Genomic DNA, 21,193 nt, shown 5'->3' with positions numbered 1-21,193 from the left:
AAAAAAATCAAGCAAAAACCCTAACTAATAAAATAATAATATTTTAAGTTAATAAATCGACGGATGAGATCAAGAGATGTCTTGATCCTCATCAGCGGTCGAGATCATTTCTACATGGATCACTCGAACTAGCCGTTAGGATCATTTCCTTTATATAGGGTCTTAGGGGATCATTTCATGGATCTGATCTGTGAGTCTGTACTGAAAGCTCTCTTGTAAATCTGATTTTCTGATTAATAAAAAGACTTTGGGGTTCAAAACTGGCTGGTGTTACTCTCTGGAATCGCTGTGAGATTTTCGTTTTTCTGCATATTTCAGTTTTCAGCAGTAAAATAGCTGGTTTTTTTTTTTAGAGCATTGTGAGTACAGGTATCTTGCTCACGTGCTAGGGTTTGAATGTTGTAGGGTTTCTGGAATAATGGCAGGTATCTCCATTATTTCTTGAAACCTAGCAGCATTTCGTGCCCTTTTGCTGATGTTTGCTTGAGGTGTGCAGGATATCTTTAGGTAAAAGGTACAGGTGGGCGTTTGGGGAAGTTCTAGGCTGAACCAGCCGACTCCCACAGGCTTTTCTGTGCAGAGCCCAGCTGATTGTGCCCTGGGTTAATCTTTTAAATTTTATTGCGTGTTTTACATGAAGAGATTTTCTTTATGATTCACAGTGAAGTTCAAGTTTTTCCGATATTCTGACAGTATTTCTGCTCTTATTTGTTAAATCTGGCATCACAGGGGCCAAATCTGTAAATAATTTTTGCTGGGTTTTTTTTAGGGTTTTATTTATTTTTATTGTTTCCAGGTTCTGGTTGCATGTTCCATTACAGGTTGCAGGTGCAAGAAATTTTGAGGGTTTTATCAGGGAACTTGGAGCAGGAAAGATTTTAAAATTCTGATCAGTTTTTTTTTTGGACTGTAGGTCTGAATCCTTCAAGTTGCAGCACGGCACACTGAGAAACTTCCATTCACGCAGTCATTTCTCTATCCTGGTATCAAATCTTCTCACTAAAAACCTTACCCAGTTCTCCTTCAACCCACTACCCCAGCGTATTCTCCCACTTCAAAATAGTTTCCCATAAGCTCGTTGCTGCTTTTCCTCCCTCCCACGCAGCCAGCATTACATTTGTTGCTTCAGGCATTTTTTCTACCCAGCTATCCCCTCCATTTTGCATATCTGTTTCAAATGTCACTGAGCTGCAGTAAACAACTGCTAACGCATTGATCTCCCTTTGATATTCCTTCACAAATTGCGCTATAAGTTGCTGCACAGTTCTTTGTTAGAAATTCGCACTCCCTCACCAAAAACTGCGGGCCAGTGGAAAAGGAAATCTCAGATCCGTCAAGTAGCAGCTCCCAACGTGTATTTACCCACGCGCGGAAAGGATGGTTTTGAACGAGACAGCGAAAGCGTGATTTTGGTGGAGTGGCCAAACGACCAGCGATTTACCCTTATCGTTCAGTATACCTCACGCATCTCGGATTGGAGGCTGAAGGGTAATCCATGTATCATCGTCCTGAGTTCTGGGCAAAGCTTTTCAGTTATCAGTTGTCCGCTGGGAAGAAAACTGTGGTCCCTTGCTGCCGTCGAGTACCTGCAAGACAGCGCTGCCGTCGAGTACCTGCAAAACAGCGAGATAAGTATATATATTTTGCTCCATTTTGATCCGTTTCCCTGTCGATTAGCATCAGCAAATGGACGTATGGACGTCTGAGCGTTCGATTTTGTATATTAGAATGGGGTTACGATTTTCGTGAGTTAGATATTAATGTCTTACGCATAGTGGAAATTCTTTTTTTTTGGATTGCGTTTAGGTTACGGTCAGTTGTTAACATAATACGTAGTGATAGTGTGATATATAGTTAGCGTAGGTTCGATTTTTTTTTAGGACCTTTGTTATTTAATTGTAATGTTTTTTTTTTTAAATATGTATTAATTTTGTTTTAGGGTTTGATCTAATTTTTTTTGGTTTTGCATTTTGCATAGTTTAGTCTTTAATTAGATTTAAATTTTTGTTTTATTTTAGAATAGAAATAATAAAAAATAAAAAAAATAAATACATTTTTTAGTTTTATTTAGTTTTAGAATTTTAACCCTTTTTTAGGATTTTTTTTTTAATTTTTCATAATACTGAAAAATAAAAAATAATAAAAAAAAATAATAATAATAAAAAACAAAAAATTTGAAAAAAGATTTAAATTTTTTTTAAATTTTTGGAAAATTATTTTTGCCAGATTTCAGTTGCTTTCACGTTATATCTTTATTGCTGAGATCTAAAGTTTTTTTCAAGCCGAGATGTGTAATTGATATCTAGTTGATGGTTTATGATTCTCGTGGTGATTAAAAGCATTCATCTTTTCAAATTTTCAGTTGCCGGGTATCGTTTTGGTCATATGATTTAGCTGATGATAGATGGTTGCTATTCATGGTCCATGTTTCTATATCATTTAAAAAGTAATCACTTAAACATTAACTCCACAAGGCACTGGTCTGCTAAATTAACCAAATCATCGCGTGCTTTTTTTACATCGTGTCTCGTGTCTCCCAACCAACTGGTCGACAGTTGGTCACATCATCTCACAGGGTCTACCCCCCTTAGCCGCGGGAGACAGGCTCAAACGGAGGGATCGGGGATCAGAGTGACAGCCCCCGGTCCGAGCGTTGTCGTGCCAATCTGCGCGACAACATTTTTTGGCGCCGCTGCCGGGATAGAGTTTTTCTGTCCTTGGTTTTTCAACATCTTTTCATCATTCATCGTTCATCTGTCTATCATTCGTCTGGCCCGGCAACGCCAACATTTTTTGGCGCCGTTGCCGGGGATAGAGTTTTTCTGTCCTTGGTGTTTCAACGACTTTCAATCATTCATCTTCTCATCTTTCTCATCTCTCGGTTGAGCTGGCAGATTCAATATTTTGGCATCTTTTCATCATATATCAGCAGCATCTCTTCGGTTTTGTTTCTTGTTTGGGTGGCGACTCCACTTTTCTCATTTTTCCCAGACAAGAAGCCTACCGCATATCTGTTTGTTGATTGCTTCTCGGATCTTAGAATCAGATTTGTTGTTCAAGTGGCGACTCCACTTCTTTCATCTTTTGATTTTCTTGAGCAAAGATCTAGTTCTATCATCCCTTATTGTTCATCATGGATTATTCGTTTAAACCATGTCGTTTTACTCACCGTCTCCATGATTTTCCGGAGGAGGCCCTTCCTGAATTGCCTATTTTTTCAGATGGTGATCCAATCACTGCTAAAAGGCATATTGACTTGTTTATCCGCTTCATGATCATATATTGCAGACCCCCTCAGTTTCATCATGGTGATATCAAAATGCGTCTATTTGTCCTTTCTTTAGAAGATGATGCTTTGAATTGGTTTAACAATTTTCCTAAGGATTCTTTCTCTTCTTTGGCTGATATTATCAATGCTTTTGAAGATAGATATGGTTATCCAAACAGCTTGCCTTCTTCCTCCAAAATTGTGCAACAGAATGTAAGTAATTTGATAGGAGGTCCAGCTGAAAGATCCCAGGACGATTCTTCATGTCAAAATGTGTCATCCACCGAAAATATTGCAGATCAAGTTCATGATAGTGAAAAATCAGGGACAAATGACAATGAAAAAGAAGAGCAAAAGCAAATTATACGAGAGCTAATGATGCTGGTAAGAAATATGGAAATCAATCAAACTAATTATGTCAATGATGTGAAAACTTTATGCACTCACCATTATTCCAAGTTTTTATGCATAACCAAGATCGAAGTCCTGCCTATATGATGCAGAGCACAATTTGCATTACCTTCATCAATTGTTTGAGAAATATATACAACCTCTAATATAATGTAGAGATTCTGTAAAATATTTTGTTTCGTGTATATATGTTTTATCATTTATGTATGTCAATATAACTTGAAATTCAACTATCATGGACTTGATACAAGATCTTACACATCGCATGCAATGTCAGGGTTCACAACCCCCTACGCTACAAATTGTCATCTTCAATTTCGAAGTCTTGAAGATGCTTTCCTTGTATTTTCCTATGCCTCGATATAATAAATCCTACTTTTGACCTTTCTTGATCCTGCTTCAACATCTAAAACTATAATTTCTTTTCCTATTCAGGATATCGACTTCACTTGAAATTCCTAAAAATATCCTACCCCACCAAAATTGTTTAAAGGACATTCTGTTGGATAAAAGTGACAGCAAGAGCACTAACTCATAGTTCAAACTTTCCCCGATTGATCTACACTGATCCTTTACCTCACCCTAGGATAGCTTGTGTTAGAGCTTAAGATCGGACAAAGGCATTAGAGCTACAATGAACTTCTAGAGTGTTTTCAAACATTAAGATGTGTCTTTTGTGCATATTCCAACTTTCTTACTCTTGTGTTGTGATGGGCTCTAGGATTGCTATCAGGTATCCATGACTATATGGTAATGCAGTTAATTCCTATGCCACTAATCTACTTGTGTGTTGGATGGGTTACAAATATTTGGCACTGAACTTTGCAAGACGATTTCCACTGGGAGGTTTCAGCTGGATATGCAACTGTCGCTAATGGTGGGGATCCACCGGTTGTGCAGACAACGCATGACTTAGTCATCACCTTCCTCTTACTTTTTGAGTAGGCATACACTCATACTAGCCATCCTTGTCTTTTTCTCGTTTGTGCTCGAGTAAGGCTAGAACATTTAAGTATCTATGATCAATTTTCAATGCTTATCTCTTTTATTCACCATTGTATGAGATTCCATGCCCATCTGATTTCTGGCTGCAAAAACATCAGATTTATGTTCCTGTTACCTTAAGTTATGGAGCAGCTAAGGAATGTTTCATTACGATTAAAGCTACATTATTCAGTTTAGACAATTGTTCGGGATTTTCTAGTATCATTGATTTACAGTGTAATATACCTAATAAGATAATACTACATATATAAATATTAAATAACATCAATAATAAATAAGATATTGATTGCACCGAAAGGTGCTCTCCAACCCAGTGTGGAAGAGTTGTAATGTCATGTCCTGTCCTGTTCTATTATGTAAACATTTTGACTTGGTCAAACTATATAAAAACAAAAATAAAAATAAAAAAAATAATAACTAAAATAAAATTGAGGTAAAATAGTTAATTTACCATTGGCAGTTTTTGGGCTCCTGATTTTGACAACCAATGGTTTTGCTAATGGTATTCTTATGTAAGAGGAAATATATATATATATATATATATGAAACCAGCCTAGATCCATCTTAACTCTGGCTCTACCAAGCACCGAGAAGGATCAAATCTTTTGAGGTGTAGACCTCTTTTAGAGTGAATGGAGATTTGATCCTTCTCGGCACTTGGTAGATCTGGAGTTAAGATAGATCTAAGCTGGTTAAATATAATTATATGTCAACTATATACAAAAGATATAAACATAAAATGTGACATGTTATTGTAAAACATAACATTATCAACTATTATACATTTATTATAAATATATCTTGTACAATTTGTGTAAGTACGATATAAACATAAATTGTGATATGTTATTGTAAAACATAACATTATCAACTATTATACATTTATTATAAATATATCTTGTACAATTTTTGCAAGTACAGTTATTACGATGTCAATTGGGTCTAACCTGGGTGATAAAGGATTATTATCCTCCCCACCCAAGATCAATTCCAACAAGTAATGTATTAGCCCTGGATCGCCATGTTGTTGTATATGCATTAAGCCCTACAGAATCTTTTGAATGAGGGGAAGTGCCTGTGGGTTTCCCTGGAATATGCATTTCATGAAAAAAAAGGTACAGTTATTATGCCAGGTTATAAAAATTGGTATCAGAGTCTTATTCTTTACAACTGTTTCCTTTGTGCAGGAGGAAGTCAACCTAGTCCTTCATCCCTCCAGGACACCAAAATTTTCCTGGCTGGTAGCTGATAAGTGCTTAAAATGGAAAGAAACGAGAAGAAAACAGCATTGAGATAACTATTAGTCTTTAGAGAACAATCAGTGTTTAAGTCTGTTAGGAGGAAACCCATCAAAAAAGTGTATTAAAACAATTAATGGAGAACCTAACTTGACAATGACATAAAGTTGAAAGAGAGTCCAGACTGAACTGTTACAATCAACAAAATAACAAAATAAATAGATAAGACGAGAGTGTGAATGCAGCCTCCTGTGCCCTATGGATTGCACAATCCAAGCTTGTCAAACACTCATACTCTCCAACCAAGCTGAAATATAAGAGAAGAAATGCACGAACCACAAAGATAATAAAGGCAGCAGGCAGCCAAGAATCAGAAGTCTGACGAGAGGAATTACTACAACCGTAAAATATCACTCCCTCCATATCATTGCAGGGTAAACTAAGCCCTCCATAAAAAAAAACATTAGCGTTTGAAAAATCAGTACAGGTGTGCTGTCATTTCGTTGAGTCAGCAAAATGTACATGCAGTTATATGCATCTCTCTGGGTTTGGGCTAAACAGCAAAACAGAAAGCAGCACTTGCCAGGCATGATCTGACTAGTCGGAGTCCAGCTATGGATTGTGCTTCCATGGTTACACCATATGCCAAAGGTATTGGGGCGTCTCCAAATTGACCTGTGTCCTCAGAAAGACCTAAAACACCTGACCAATCAGAACATGAGGATCCATTACACTGTATTCCAGAGAGGGCTGGCCAGGTGCTTCTATATACTGGATGGGAAAAACCATCTGCGTGGCTTCAATTGCAGTACTCCCGTGCTCTAGGGACAGTACTAGGGTAAAATCCATGCCCAGAAGGAAGAGGTGTTGCCACTATTAACCTTTGTGACCTCACAAAGTCGCAGCAATTATGAAGTATATTATTTTTTTAAGCTTAAGGTGAAAACATCACGAATGATATAAGCGACATATAGAAACTGTATCCTATATACAGTTGTGATTATGTATACTCCCATAACTAGGGAAGAGAATGCCGAAGGGAATCAGGATGGATGTATTACAGAAAGGGGCAAAGCTATGTTGCACCGGTTTTGGGTATGGGGAATGACAGGGATGGGAGTACATGTCCCTGGAATGGCTAGAGTATACCCCCAAATTTTTCAAGGGATGGCGGGTTGGGGACAGCTATATATATATATATATATATATATATATTCAGAATTCACTATTAACATTTGTAGTTGTTTCAAGCTTGTAAGCATAACAAGCTATACTTTATAGTATTATGCACAACCCTTGCACTTGCCAATTATGAAAAATTCTGAGCAATTAAAAAAAGGTTGAGTGACATTCCATTATTGGCCACTAGATATGAGCTTTAGCTTTAAGAAACTTAACTGTAACTACTTTCAATTTGTAATAAGGTCCATGAAGGATCTATCAGACAGAGAACTATCTTTATAACAGTTTTTTTGTCCTCATATTTCTTGTTAATGATGACTATGTTAAACATAAAGGGCATTCCCTTCTCAATAAGAAAACTTTTACAGATGTGTTGAAAACCACTATAAAATACTTTGGTTTTGTAAAGAGATTAAATTCATATTTCAGATTAAGAAGGGGATTGAATAGGAAATTATTTAAACATTTAGTACTCAATCCAAGTCACTACTATCTGATTGTTTTCACAATGCTTGAAGTTGGGGTGGTGAAAGCATTGAACTTGAATGACTCCTCAAAACTCAATATGTAAAAGCTGAGATGATATGGAAAATTAGAAAGAACAAGAGCAATAAACACAAGGGTGATTATTATTATTCTGCATAGATATGTCTTTCACTAATGTATTGAAGTATCACTGCGCAGCCAGAGGGGATTTGCTGACTGGATTAAATATTTCAAGATTGAAATTTTAGTGATAGGCTATTGATTAGGGTGATTGTAGTCATAGGCTATTTTGAACTTAAAGCTGTTTTGATAATCCTACTCGATTTATTATTACAATCCAATAAGTTATCAAGTACTGTAACATTGCAATTTCTAGCTACCAAAGATTGCACATGTCAAAGTGTCATAATTCTGAAATCCGATAATGTCCAAGCTAGGCATGCATTTGCATTCAGGAAAGAATCTTGCACTTATGTAGTCCCATATATGTGGTTCATACTTGGCATTTCACCCATAAGTCTAGCCATATAACACATTTGCTTAATCTTGCAAGGTCGGGAAATAAGGTCTTGCTAATTGCTTGGCAAACGAAACCCAACTCATTAATTAGATTATTGCATGGTATAATTGGTATTTAATTGAATTTTCCTATCATCCTATGTCTCATCCTGAGGAAAATGTCAAGGACCTTGACTCATGGATAAAAACACATTTATATAATAGATCAAAACTGAATATCAAAATGTCACTACTGATGAAACATTACTAACTGACAACAACACAGGTATATGATGAAGGTTTGAATATGCAAATTAAAAGGAAATGGGAGTATCCTAGAATCAAGATCATGAAGTTACAAGGATACATTATCCTTATCCTAATCACAAGAGCAGTTGCATTGATTAGCTAAGTCACCAGTCTCAATAAGTCTTTCAATACTGCCTAGAGTGGTAATTAAAGAAGCTTAATTTGTCGATTTGAGAATCAAATCAGCAAACACTGCCAAAAATATCCAACCAAGGATGGATCAATCCTTTTACAGTGTGACACTTTGTGTACACGTATGAAGGTCATGTTATCTTATTTCCTTGACCCAGGAAAATAGTAACACTATCATCAAAGACCCTTACCAGATGAGTATGCATCTTGGAAGAACAAGATACTTCAACATAAACACCCCTCTTTACTAATTCCGAGATCAAATATTTTTAACAAGAGATGACTTGTAATATACTTGTATAAATATATAAGTGTTATTACATGGCTATTCAATGTAATGTCTATTTACATTATCTCACGTGCTATAACAAAACAGCACCGCATCAATTACTAAACAGTTATTTGTTACAAAGGTACTGTTGACCTCTACTGGTCAACTACCCATGCAGTGCGTCCCGCTTTTCTTGACAGAAAGAAGCAGCACCTGATCAGCATGTCCGTGCCATCCTGCCATCATCAGCGCTTGATCATTTTTGTTGTAAACCCAGTCTGCATGTATAAGTTGTAAATAATCTTAGCAGACATGAAGTCATGTATGTAATTTGCCTAGGTGGACCTAACTTTCTGATGATAATCTACGTCCCGGAAGGTTTTTTGTCTCACCGATCCACGGATCGGCAGAGTTTTCCTTCAAACCTGACCCCAAAGCCGGGATTGATTTTGTCATTTGAACTTTAGGAGAATCCTAGTGTGTTGATCTGCTAGATTATCGTTGTGTCGCGGAGCTGGGTGTTTTGTGAGGGTCTGTATTAAATGGGTTTGTCCCTTAAGATGTAATTTTGTAAAAGTCATGATGTAATGTGTCCTGAGGGTCGAGAAATGTTTTAAATCCCCTCATGAGTCCTAAGTCCTAGGTCCTAGGTGATGTTTCCGAAGGTTTAGTTCAGTGATCCATTTTAAAATGAATTAAAAGATTAAAAAATGAATAAAAATAATAAAATAATGAAAAATAATAAAAAATTAAAAAAAATCAAGCAAAAACCCTAACTAATAAAATAATAATATTTTAAGTTAATAAATCGACGGATGAGATCAAGAGATGTCTTGATCCTCATCAGCGGTCGAGATCATTTCTACATGGATCACTCGAACTAGCCGTTAGGATCATTTCCTTTATATAGGGTCTTAGGGGATCATTTCATGGATCTGATCTGTGAGTCTGTACTGAAAGCTCTCTTGTAAATCTGATTTTCTGATTAATAAAAAGACTTTGGGGTTCAAAACTGGCTGGTGTTACTCTCTGGAATCGCTGTGAGATTTTCGTTTTTCTGCATATTTCAGTTTTCAGCAGTAAAATAGCTGGTTTTTTTTTTTAGAGCATTGTGAGTACAGGTATCTTGCTCACGTGCTAGGGTTTGAATGTTGTAGGGTTTCTGGAATAATGGCAGGTATCTCCATTATTTCTTGAAACCTAGCAGCATTTCGTGCCCTTTTGCTGATGTTTGCTTGAGGTGTGCAGGATATCTTTAGGTAAAAGGTACAGGTGGGCGTTTGGGGAAGTTCTAGGCTGAACCAGCCGACTCCCACAGGCTTTTCTGTGCAGAGCCCAGCTGATTGTGCCCTGGGTTAATCTTTTAAATTTTATTGCGTGTTTTACATGAAGAGATTTTCTTTATGATTCACAGTGAAGTTCAAGTTTTTCCGATATTCTGACAGTATTTCTGCTCTTATTTGTTAAATCTGGCATCACAGGGGCCAAATCTGTAAATAATTTTTGCTGGTTTTTAGGGTTTTATTTATTTTTATTGTTTCCAGGTTCTGGTTGCATGTTCCATTACAGGTTGCAGGTGCAAGAAATTTTTAGGGTTTTATCAGGGAACTTGGAGCAGGAAAGATTTAAAATTTTGATCAGGTTTTTGGACTGTAGGTCTGAATCCTTCAAGTTGCAGCACGGCACACTGAGAAACTTCCATTCACGCAGTCATTTCTCTGTCCTGGTATCAAATCTTCTCACTAAAAACCTTACCCAGTTCTCCTTCAACCCACTACCCCAGCGTATTCTCCCACTTCAAAATAGTTTCCCATAAGCTCGTTGCTGCTTTTCCTCCCTCCCACGCAGCCAGCATTACATTTGTTGCTTCAGGCATTTTTTCTACCCAGCTATCCCCTCCATTTTGCATATCCGTTTCAAATGTCACTGAGCTGCAGTAAACAGCTGCTAACGCATTGATCTCCCTTTGATATTCTTTCGCAAATTGCGCTATAAGTTGCTGCACAGTTCTTTGTTAGAAACTCGCACTCCCTCACCAAAAACTGCGGGCCAGTGGAAAAGGAAATCTCAGATCCGTCAAGTAGCAGCTCCCAACGTGTATTTACCCACGCGCGGAAAGGATGGTTTTGAACGAGACAGCGAAAGCGTGATTTTGGTGGAGTGGCCAAACGACCAGCGATTTACCCTTATCGTTCAGTATACCTCACGCATCTCGGATTGGAGGCTGAAGGGTAATCCATGTATCATCGTCCTGAGTTCTGGGCAAAGCTTTTCAGTTATCAGTTGTCCGCTGGGAAGAAAACTGTGGTCCCTTGCTGCCGTCGAGTACCTGCAAGACAGCGCTGCCGTCGAGTACCTGCAAAACAGCGAGATAAGTATATATATTTTGCTCCATTTTGATCCGTTTCCCTGTCGATTAGCATCAGCAAATGGACGTATGGACGTCTGAGCGTTCGATTTTGTATATTAGAATGGGGTTACGATTTTCGTGAGTTAGATATTAATGTCTTACGCATAGTGGAAATTCTTTTTTTTTGGATTGCGTTTAGGTTACGGTCAGTTGTTAACATAATACGTAGTGATAGTGTGATATATAGTTAGCGTAGGTTCGATTTTTTTTTAGGACCTTTGTTATTTAATTGTAATGTTTTTTTTTTTAAATATGTATTAATTTTGTTTTAGGGTTTGATCTAATTTTTTTTGGTTTTGCATTTTGCATAGTTTAGTCTTTAATTAGATTTAAATTTTTGTTTTATTTTAGAATAGAAATAATAAAAAATAAAAAAAATAAATACATTTTTTAGTTTTATTTAGTTTTAGAATTTTAACCCTTTTTTAGGATTTTTTTTTTAATTTTTCATAATACTGAAAAATAAAAAATAATAAAAAAAAATAATAATAATAAAAAACAAAAAATTTGAAAAAAGATTTAAATTTTTTTTAAATTTTTGGAAAATTATTTTTGCCAGATTTCAGTTGCTTTCACGTTATATCTTTATTGCTGAGATCTAAAGTTTTTTTCAAGCCGAGATGTGTAATTGATATCTAGTTGATGGTTTATGATTCTCGTGGTGATTAAAAGCATTCATCTTTTCAAATTTTCAGTTGCCGGGTATCGTTTTGGTCATATGATTTAGCTGATGATAGATGGTTGCTATTCATGGTCCATGTTTCTATATCATTTAAAAAGTAATCACTTAAACATTAACTCCACAAGGCACTGGTCTGCTAAATTAACCAAATCATCGCGTGCTTTTTTTACATCGTGTCTCGTGTCTCCCAACCAACTGGTCGACAGTTGGTCACATCAGCTCACAGGGTCTACCCCCCTTAGCCGCGGGAGACAGGCTCAAACGGAGGGATCGGGGATCAGAGTGACAGCCCCCGGTCCGAGCGTTGTCGTGCCAATCTGCGCGACAACATTTTTTGGCGCCGCTGCCGGGGATAGAGTTTTTCTGTCCTTGGTTTTTCAACATCTTTTCATCATTCATCGTTCATCTGTCTATCATTCGTCTGGCCCGGCAACGCCAACATTTTTTGGCGCCGTTGCCGGGGATAGAGTTTTTCTGTCCTTGGTGTTTCAACGACTTTAAATCATTCATCTTCTCATCTTTCTCATCTCTCGGTTGAGCTGGCAGATTCAATATTTTGGCATCTTTTCATCATATATCAGCAGCATCTCTTCGGTTTTGTTTCTTGTTTGGGTGGCGACTCCACTTTTCTCATTTTTCCCAGACAAGAAGCCTACCGCATATCTGTTTGTTGATTGCTTCTCGGATCTTAGAATCAGATTTGTTGTTCAAGTGGCGACTCCACTTCTTTCATCTTTTGATTTTCTTGAGCAAAGATCTAGTTCTATCATCCCTTATTGTTCATCATGGATTATTCGTTTAAACCATGTCGTTTTACTCACCGTCTCCATGATTTTCCGGAGGAGGTCCTTCCTGAATTGCCTATTTTTTCAGATGGTGATCCAATCACTGCTAAAAGGCATATTGACTTGTTTATCCGCTTCATGATCATATATTGCAGACCCCCTCAGTTTCATCATGGTGATATCAAAATGCGTCTATTTGTCCTTTCTTTAGAAGATGATGCTTTGAATTGGTTTAACAATTTTCCTAAGGATTCTTTCTCTTCTTTGGCTGATATTATCAATGCTTTTGAAGATAGATATGGTTATCCAAACAGCTTGCCTTCTTCCTCCAAAATTGTGCAACAGAATGTAAGTAATTTGATAGGAGGTCCAGCTGAAAGATCCCAGGACGATTCTTCATGTCAAAATGTGTCATCCACCGAAAATATTGCAGATCAAGTTCATGATAGTGAAAAATCAGGGACAAATGACAATGAAAAAGAAGAGCAAAAGCAAATTATACGAGAGCTAATGATGCTGGTAAGAAATATGGAAATCAATCAAACTAATTATGTCAATGATGTGAAAACTTTATGCACTCACCATTATTCCAAGTTTTTATGCATAACCAAGATCGAAGTCCTGCCTATATGATGCAGAGCACAATTTGCATTACCTTCATCAATTGTTTGAGAAATATATACAACCTCTAATATAATGTAGAGATTCTGTAAAATATTTTGTTTCGTGTATATATGTTTTATCATTTATGTATGTCAATATAACTTGAAATTCAACTATCATGGACTTGATACAAGATCTTACACATCGCATGCAATGTCAGGGTTCACAACCCCCTACGCTACAAATTGTCATCTTCAATTTCGAAGTCTTGAAGATGCTTTCCTTGTATTTTCCTATGCCTCGATATAATAAATCCTACTTTTGACCTTTCTTGATCCTGCTTCAACATCTAAAACTATAATTTCTTTTCCTATTCAGGATATCGACTTCACTTGAAATTCCTAAAAATATCCTACCCCACCAAAATTGTTTAAAGGACATTCTGTTGGATAAAAGTGACAGCAAGAGCACTAACTCATAGTTCAAACTTTCCCCGATTGATCTACACTGATCCTTTACCTCGCCCTAGGATAGCTTGTGTTAGAGCTTAAGATCGGACAAAGGCATTAGAGCTACAATGAACTTCTAGAGTGTTTTCAAACATTAAGATGTGTCTTTTGTGCATATTCCAACTTTCTTACTCTTGTGTTGTGATGGGCTCTAGGATTGCTATCAGGTATCCATGACTATATGGTAATGCAGTTAATTCCTATGCCACTAATCTACTTGTGTGTTGGATGGGTTACAAATATTTGGCACTGAACTTTGCAAGACGATTTCCACTGGGAGGTTTCAGCTGGATATGCAACTGTCGCTAATGGTGGGGATCCACCGGTTGTGCAGACAACGCATGACTTAGTCATCACCTTCCTCTTACTTTTTGAGTAGGCATACACTCATACTAGCCATCCTTGTCTTTTTCTCGTTTGTGCTCGAGTAAGGCTAGAACATTTAAGTATCTATGATCAATTTTCAATGCTTATCTCTTTTATTCACCATTGTATGAGATTCCATGCCCATCTGATTTCTGGCTGCAAAAACATCAGATTTATGTTCCTGTTACCTTAAGTTATGGAGCAGCTAAGGAATGTTTCATTACGATTAAAGCTACATTATTCAGTTTAGACAATTGTTCGGGATTTTCTAGTATCATTGATTTACAGTGTAATATACCTAATAAGATAATACTACATATATAAATATTAAATAACATCAATAATAAATAAGATATTGATTGCACCGAAAGGTGCTCTCCAACCCAGTGTGGAAGAGTTGTAATGTCATGTCCTGTCCTGTTCTATTATGTAAACATTTTGACTTGGTCAAACTATATAAAAACAAAAATAAAAATAAAAAAAATAATAACTAAAATAAAATTGAGGTAAAATAGTTAATTTACCATTGGCAGTTTTTGGGCTCCTGATTTTGACAACCAATGGTTTTGCTAATGGTATTCTTATGTAAGAGGAAATATATATATATATATATATATGAAACCAGCCTAGATCCATCTTAACTCTGGCTCTACCAAGCACCGAGAAGGATCAAATCTTTTGAGGTGTAGACCTCTTTTAGAGTGAATGGAGATTTGATCCTTCTCGGCACTTGGTAGATCTGGAGTTAAGATAGATCTAAGCTGGTTAAATATAATTATATGTCAACTATATACAAAAGATATAAACATAAAATGTGACATGTTATTGTAAAACATAACATTATCAACTATTATACATTTATTATAAATATATCTTGTACAATTTGTGTAAGTACGATATAAACATAAATTGTGATATGTTATTGTAAAACATAACATTATCAACTATTATACATTTATTATAAATATATCTTGTACAATTTTTGCAAGTACAGTTATTACGATGTCAATTGGGTCTAACCTGGGTGATAAAGGATTATTATCCTCCCCACCCAAGATCAATTCCAACAAGTAATGTATTAGCCCTGGATCGCCATGTTGTTGTATATGCATTAAGCCCTACAGAATCTTTTGAATGAGGGGAAGTGCCTGTGGGTTTCCCTGGAATATGCATTTCATGAAAAAAAAGGTACAGTTATTATGCCAGGTTATAAAAATTGGTATCAGAGTCTTATTCTTTACAACTATTTCCTTTGTGCAGGAGGAAGTCAACCTAGTCCTTCATCCCTCCAGGACACCAAAATTTTCCTGGCTGGTAGCTGATAAGTGCTTAAAATGGAAAGAAACGAGAAGAAAACAGCATTGAGATAACTATTAGTCTTTAGAGAACAATCAGTGTTTAAGTCTGTTAGGAGGAAACCCATCAAAAAAGTGTATTAAAACAATTAATGGAGAACCTAACTTGACAATGACATAAAGTTGAAAGAGAGTCCAGACTGAACTGTTACAATCAACAAAATAACAAAATAAATAGATAAGACGAGAGTGTGAATGCAGCCTCCTGTGCCCTATGGATTGCACAATCCAAGCTTGTCAAACACTCATACTCTCCAACCAAGCTGAAATATAAGAGAAGAAATGCACGAACCACAAAGATAATAAAGGCAGCAGGCAGCCAAGAATCAGAAGTCTGACGAGAGGAATTACTACAACCGTAAAATATCACTCCCTCCATATCATTGCAGGGTAAACTAAGCCCTCCATAAAAAAAAACATTAGCGTTTGAAAAATCAGTACAGGTGTGCTGTCATTTCGTTGAGTCAGCAAAATGTACATGCAGTTATATGCATCTCTCTGGGTTTGGGCTAAACAGCAAAACAGAAAGCAGCACTTGCCAGGCATGATCTGACTAGTCGGAGTCCAGCTATGGATTGTGCTTCCATGGTTACACCATATGCCAAAGGTATTGGGGCGTCTCCAAATTGACCTGTGTCCTCAGAAAGACCTAAAACACCTGACCAATCAGAACATGAGGATCCATTACACTGTATTCCAGAGAGGGCTGGCCAGGTGCTTCTATATACTGGATGGGAAAAAACCATCTGCGTGGCTTCAATTGCAGTACTCCCGTGCTCTAGGGACAGTACTAGGGTAAAATCCATGCCCAGAAGGAAGAGGTGTTGCCACTATTAACCTTTGTGACCTCACAAAGTCGCAGCAATTATGAAGTATATTATTTTTTTAAGCTTAAGGTGAAAACATCACGAATGATATAAGCGACATATAGAAACTGTATCCTATATACAGTTGTGATTATGTATACTCCCATAACTAGGGAAGAGAATGCCGAAGGGAATCAGGATGGATGTATTACAGAAAGGGGCAAAGCTATGTTGCACTGGTTTTGGGGATAGGGGAATGGCAGGGATGGGAGTACATGTCCCTGGAATGGCTAGAGTATACCCCCAAATTTTTCAAGGGATGGCGGGTTGGGGACAGCTATATATATATATATATATATATATATATTCAGAATTCACTATTAACATTTGTAGTTGTTTCAAGCTTGTAAGCATAACAAGCTATACTTTATAGTATTATGCACAACCCTTACACTTGCCAATTATGAAAAATCCTGAGCAATTTAAAAAAGGGTTGAGTGACATTCCATTATTGGCCACTAGACATGAGCTTTAGCTTTAAGAAACTTAACTGTAACTACTTTCAATTTGTAATAAGGTCCATGAAGGATCTATCAGACAGAGAACTGTCTTTATAGCAGTTTTTTTGTCCTCATATTTCTTGTTAATGATGACTATGTTAAACATAAAAGGCATTCCCTTCTCAATAAGAAAACTTTTACAGATGTGTTGAAAACCACTATAAAATACTTTGGTTTTGTAAAGAGATTAAATTCATATTTCAGATTAAGAAGGGGATTGAATAGGAAATTATTTAAACATTTAGTACTCCAATCCAAGTCACTACTATCTGATTGTTTTCACAATGCTTGAAGTTGGGGTGGTGAAAGCATTGAACTTGAATGACTCCTCAAAACTCAATATGTAAAAGCTGAGATGATATGGAAAATTAGAAAGAACAAGAGCAATAAACACAAGGGTGATTATTATTATTCTGCATAGATATGTCTTTCACTAATGTATTGAAGTATCACTGCGCAGCCAGAGGGGATTTGCTGACTGGATTAAATATTTCAAGATTGAAATTTTAGTGATAGGCTATTGATTAGGGTGATTGTAGTCATAGGCTATTTTGAACTTAAAGCTGTTTTGATAATCCTACTCGATTTATTATTACAATCCAATAAGTTATCAAGTACTGTAACATTGCAATTTCTAGCTACCAAAGATTGCACATGTCAAAGTGTCATAATTCTGAAATCCGATAATGTCCAAGCTAGGCATGCATTTGCATTCAGGAAAGAATCTTGCACTTATGTAGTCCCATATATGTGGTTCATACTTGGCATTTCACCCATAAGTCTAGCCATATAACACATTTGCTTAATCTTGCAAGGTCGGGAAATAAGGTCTTGCTAATTGCTTGGCAAACGAAACCCAACTCATTAATTAGATTATTGCATGGTATAATTGGTATTTAATTGAATTTTCCTATCATCCTATGTCTCATCCTGAGGAAAATGTCAAGGACCTTGACTCATGGATAAAAACACATTTATATAATAGATCAAAACTGAATATCAAAATGTCACTACTGATGAAACATTACTAACTGACAACAACACAGGTATATGATGAAGGTTTGAATATGCAAATTAAAAGGAAATGGGAGTATCCTAGAATCAAGATCATGAAGTTACAAGGATACATTATCCTTATCCTAATCACAAGAGCAGTTGCATTGATTAGCTAAGTCACCAGTCTCAATAAGTCTTTCAATACTGCCTAGAGTGGTAATTAAAGAAGCTTAATTTGTCGATTTGAGAATCAAATCAGCAAACACTGCCAAAAATATCCAACCAAGGATGGATCAATCCTTTTACAGTGTGACACTTTGTGTACACGTATGAAGGTCATGTTATCTTATTTCCTTGACCCAGGAAAATAGTAACACTATCATCAAAGACCCTTACCAGATGAGTATGCATCTTGGAAGAACAAGATACTTCAACATAAACACCCCTCTTTACTAATTCCGAGATCAAATATTTTTAACAAGAGATGACTTGTAATATACTTGTATAAATATATAAGTGTTATTACATGGCTATTCAATGTAATGTCTATTTACATTATCTCACGTGCTATAACAAAACAGCACCGCATCAATTACTAAACAGTTATTTGTTACAAAGGTACTGTTGACCTCTACTGGTCAACTACCCATGCAGTGCGTCCCGCTTTTCTTGACAGAAAGAAGCAGCACCTGATCAGCATGTCCGTGCCATCCTGCCATCATCAGCGCTTGATCATTTTTGTTGTAAACCCAGTCTGCATGTATAAGTTGTAAATAATCTTAGCAGACATGAAGTCATGTATGTAATTTGCCTAGGTGGACCTAACTTTCTGATGATAATCTACGTCCCGGAAGGTTTTTTGTCTCACCGATCCACGGATCGGCAGAGTTTTCCTTCAAACCTGACCCCAAAGCCGGGATTGATTTTGTCATTTGAACTTTAGGAGAATCCTAGTGTGTTGATCTGCTAGATTATCGTTGTGTCGCGGAGCTGGGTGTTTTGTGAGGGTCTGTATTAAATGGGTTTGTCCCTTAAGATGTAATTTTGTAAAAGTCATGATGTAATGTGTCCTGAGGGTCGAGAAATGTTTTAAATCCCCTCATGAGTCCTAAGTCCTAGGTCCTAGGTGATGTTTCCGAAGGTTTAGTTCAGTGATCCATTTTAAAATGAATTAAAAGATTAAAAAATGAATAAAAATAATAAAATAATGAAAAATAATAAAAAATTAAAAAAAATCAAGCAAAAACCCTAACTAATAAAATAATAATATTTTAAGTTAATAAATCGACGGATGAGATCAAGAGATGTCTTGATCCTCATCAGCGGTCGAGATCATTTCTACATGGATCACTCGAACTAGCCGTTAGGATCATTTCCTTTATATAGGGTCTTAGGGGATCATTTCATGGATCTGATCTGTGAGTCTGTACTGAAAGCTCTCTTGTAAATCTGATTTTCTGATTAATAAAAAGACTTTGGGGTTCAAAACTGGCTGGTGTTACTCTCTGGAATCGCTGTGAGATTTTCGTTTTTCTGCATATTTCAGTTTTCAGCAGTAAAATAGCTGGTTTTTTTTTTTAGAGCATTGTGAGTACAGGTATCTTGCTCACGTGCTAGGGTTTGAATGTTGTAGGGTTTCTGGAATAATGGCAGGTATCTCCATTATTTCTTGAAACCTAGCAGCATTTCGTGCCCTTTTGCTGATGTTTGCTTGAGGTGTGCAGGATATCTTTAGGTAAAAGGTACAGGTGGGCGTTTGGGGAAGTTCTAGGCTGAACCAGCCGACTCCCACAGGCTTTTCTGTGCAGAGCCCAGCTGATTGTGCCCTGGGTTAATCTTTTAAATTTTATTGCGTGTTTTACATGAAGAGATTTTCTTTATGATTCACAGTGAAGTTCAAGTTTTTCCGATATTCTGACAGTATTTCTGCTCTTATTTGTTAAATCTGGCATCACAGGGGCCAAATCTGTAAATAATTTTTGCTGGGTTTTTTTTAGGGTTTTATTTATTTTTATTGTTTCCAGGTTCTGGTTGCATGTTCCATTACAGGTTGCAGGTGCAAGAAATTTTGAGGGTTTTATCAGGGAACTTGGAGCAGGAAAGATTTTAAAATTCTGATCAGTTTTTTGGACTGTAGGTCTGAATCCTTCAAGTTGCAGCACGGCACACTGAGAAACTTCCATTCACGCAGTCATTTCTCTATCCTGGTATCAAATCTTCTCACTAAAAACCTTACCCAGTTCTCCTTCAACCCACTACCCCAGCGTATTCTCCCACTTCAAAATAGTTTCCCATAAGCTCGTTGCTGCTTTTCCTCCCTCCCACGCAGCCAGCATTACATTTGTTGCTTCAGGCATTTTTTCTACCCAGCTATCCCCTCCATTTTGCATATCTGTTTCAAATGTCACTGAGCTGCAGTAAACAACTGCTAACGCATTGATCTCCCTTTGATATTCCTTCACAAATTGCGCTATAAGTTGCTGCACAGTTCTTTGTTAGAAATTCGCACTCCCTCACCAAAAACTGCGGGCCAGTGGAAAAGGAAATCTCAGATCCGTCAAGTAGCAGCTCCCAACGTGTATTTACCCACGCGCGGAAAGGATGGTTTTGAACGAGACAGCGAAAGCGTGATTTTGGTGGAGTGGCCAAACGACCAGCGATTTACCCTTATCGTTCAGTATACCTCACGCATCTCGGATTGGAGGCTGAAGGGTAATCCATGTATCATCGTCCTGAGTTCTGGGCAAAGCTTTTCAGTTATCAGTTGTCCGCTGGGAAGAAAACTGTGGTCCCTTGCTGCCGTCGAGTACCTGCAAGACAGCGCTGCCGTCGAGTACCTGCAAAACAGCGAGATAAGTATATATATTTTGCTCCATTTTGATCCGTTTCCCTGTCGATTAGCATCAGCAAATGGACGTATGGACGTCTGAGCGTTCGATTTTGTATATTAGAATGGGGTTACGATTTTCGTGAGTTAGATATTAATGTCTTACGCATAGTGGAAATTCTTTTTTTTTGGATTGCGTTTAGGTTACGGTCAGTTGTTAACATAATACGTAGTGATAGTGTGATATATAGTTAGCGTAGGTTCGATTTTTTTTTAGGACCTTTGTTATTTAATTGTAATGTTTTTTTTTTTAAATATGTATTAATTTTGTTTTAGGGTTTGATCTAATTTTTTTTGGTTTTGCATTTTGCATAGTTTAGTCTTTAATTAGATTTAAATTTTTGTTTTATTTTAGAATAGAAATAATAAAAAATAAAAAAAATAAATACATTTTTTAGTTTTATTTAGTTTTAGAATTTTAACCCTTTTTTAGG

The 21,193-nt window shown here is 36.7% G+C and overlaps 1 protein-coding gene across 1 annotated transcript in view; it reads right to left on the bottom strand.

Annotated features, from left to right (window-relative positions):
- The window catches only part of LOC149214987 (beta-galactosidase 3-like), a 189,852-nt gene that overhangs the window by 19,108 nt on the left and 149,551 nt on the right, over positions 1 to 21,193 (bottom strand). The gene's annotated exons all lie outside the window — the stretch shown is intronic.

Source organism: Pinus tabuliformis, chromosome 1_1, assembly GCF_031772625.1.
Source record: "Pinus tabuliformis cultivar Carrire ecotype Pingquan chromosome 1_1, CPIR1, whole genome shotgun sequence".
In the NCBI taxonomy this organism is placed as follows: Eukaryota; Viridiplantae; Streptophyta; class Pinopsida; order Pinales; family Pinaceae; genus Pinus; species Pinus tabuliformis.
Note: the sequence above shows the minus strand (reverse complement) of the source record. Positions and strands in the feature narration are given on the sequence as shown.